This window comes from Eumetopias jubatus, unplaced genomic scaffold, assembly GCF_037043125.1.
Source record: "Eumetopias jubatus isolate StellerSeaLion01/CBP00866 unplaced genomic scaffold, mEumJub1_p1.0 scaffold_2, whole genome shotgun sequence".
Lineage (NCBI taxonomy): Eukaryota > Metazoa > Chordata > Mammalia > Carnivora > Otariidae > Eumetopias > Eumetopias jubatus.
In genome coordinates this window covers 139,591,019-139,593,129 of record NW_028274808.1, presented here as the reverse complement: position 1 = coordinate 139,593,129, position 2,111 = coordinate 139,591,019, and the positions used below count along the sequence as shown (strand labels likewise).

Here is a 2,111-nt window from a genome sequence, read left to right as displayed (position 1 = left end):
TAAGATGACAACTCTAATGTGTTAAAGTATTAAAATTATAGAATGAGGGATGCCTGAGTGGCTCAGTCAGTTAAGCATCTGCCTTCGGCTCAGGTCATGGTCCCAGGGTCCCAGGGTTGAGTCCTGCATCAGGGCCCTTGCTCATCGAGGAGCCCGCTTTTCCCTCTCCCTCTGCTGCTCCCCCTGCTCTTTCTCTCTGTCTCTCTCTCTCTCTCTCTCTCTGGCAAATAAATAATAAGTAAAATTTAAAAAAAATTATAGAATGAAAATGCATAGAAGTGGAAAGCACAGACATGGGAATAAGATGAGTCTAAATCCTAGCTCCACTATTTACTAATTACATAACTCTGGGCAAATTTGTTAGCTTTGCTGAGTGTCAAATTCTTCACCTATAAAATGTTCAAAATAATACCCACCACTCACAAGTATCTGCGAGGAGTAAAAATAGTTAACACTTAACGCTTGCTATACACCAACCCTGCTCTGAGCACTTAATGTGTAAGTCTATTAATCATCAAAATGACTTTATAAGTTTGGTACTCAAGTCAAACCCAAGAGGGCTGAGGGATACTGAATAACTTCCCCCAAACCACACAGCAGGTAAGTGGCTGAGCTAGGATTTATGCCTTAACAGTGTAGGTCCAGAATGCATACTCTTTACCACAACAGAATACTGATAATATTTAAGATGTTAAAATATCACTTATTGTAGAGTTTTGATGTTCTAACAGAACCTGAATAATAGGGGATTGCATAGACAGAATTTTTTTTTCTTTCTCAACCAACAATCTGTGCATGAGCATTCCAGTCAGGGACCGAAGCTCCTTCTACATTTTTTTCATCTAATCAGCCGGAATTGCCTCCATCCACCTGGCCCAGGATGGCACATCATTACATACACATTCCAGGCTACAGGAGAGCTAGAAGAGGACAGGTGGCCACATGTTCTCTCTTCAACAGCATCTCACGTTAGTTCACTTCCCATTGGCTAGCGTGTGGTCATACACACCCATCCAACTGCCTCTTTAGAGACTACAAATGTACTTTTTATTCGGAGAGACAGAGAAGGAGGGAGAATGGAGAAGAAAGCGAACGAGGCAAAATCTAAACCTAGAGAATCTGGGTAAAGCGAATATGGATATTATCTATACTATACCTGCAAGTTTTCTGTAAGTTTAGATTTGTTTTGTTTTGTTTCGTTTTTTGTTGCCGGAATGCAAAACTTTATTATTAACTGGTTTGAACAAAAAAGTTGTGGATACACCCAGAAACTTGGACAGCATCTCCCCTAGCAGCAGGTGGGGTGGGGAAGGCAGGTGGGAGGGGTAGGCTTAGGGTAACCCTCTTTCCCCGGGAAAAAGTGGAATCCCTGGAAAAGCATCAGCTTCCCTCCATCTCACTGCGGGCGCCGAGACCATGTCACCCAGGGAAGCCCAGGGCCACAGCTGAGGGCAGAAGGCCTAGCAGCCGGGGGCCAGGCCTGGGGGAAGGTGGATAGAGTGGTCCTAGGATGACATCACCAAGGGGGCATGATGAGCTGAGGGTTCTGCAGATATGACATCACCATGGCAGAGATGGACAGTGTGAGGCTACTCATCATGTGCTTAGTGTCCTCAGAGCTCTGGGAGTTGGCCAAGCTGAGGAAGGAGCAGTAGAGAGTGACCCAGGCACACCACTTGAGCTTGAGCAGGAGGCTGCACATGCCGAAGATCGAGCAGAAGCAGGTTCATGTGGCCCAGTGTCGGGTGGTCCGAGGCCGGGTGACACTGGCAGGGGCTTGTACTTCAGCACTTTGTTCAGCCTCCCTGGGTCCGACATATTGTTAGTGGACATGGCGGGTCAGAAGGCGTGACCCTTCCCTTTGTAAGGATAGTTTTGAAGTAAAAATGTTTTAGGGATGCCTGGGTGGCTCATTCGGTTAAGCGTCTGCCTTCTGCTCAGGTCATGATCTCGGGGTCCTGGGATGGAGCCTCGCATGGGTCTCCCTGCTCAGGGGGAGCCTGCTTCTCCCTCTGCCCCTCCCCCCACTGGTGTGTGTGTGTGCGCGCTTTTTCTCTCTGTCAAATAAATAAATAAAATCTTAAAAAAATGAAATTCATAAAAGTTTATTT

General features: G+C 46.3%; 1 pseudogene; it reads right to left on the bottom strand.

The window, feature by feature from the left end:
• Positions 1-1,516: 1,516 nt before the first annotated feature.
• On the bottom strand, positions 1,517-1,833 carry LOC114206648 (PAT complex subunit Asterix pseudogene; annotated as a pseudogene).
• Positions 1,834-2,111: the final 278 nt, after the last annotated feature.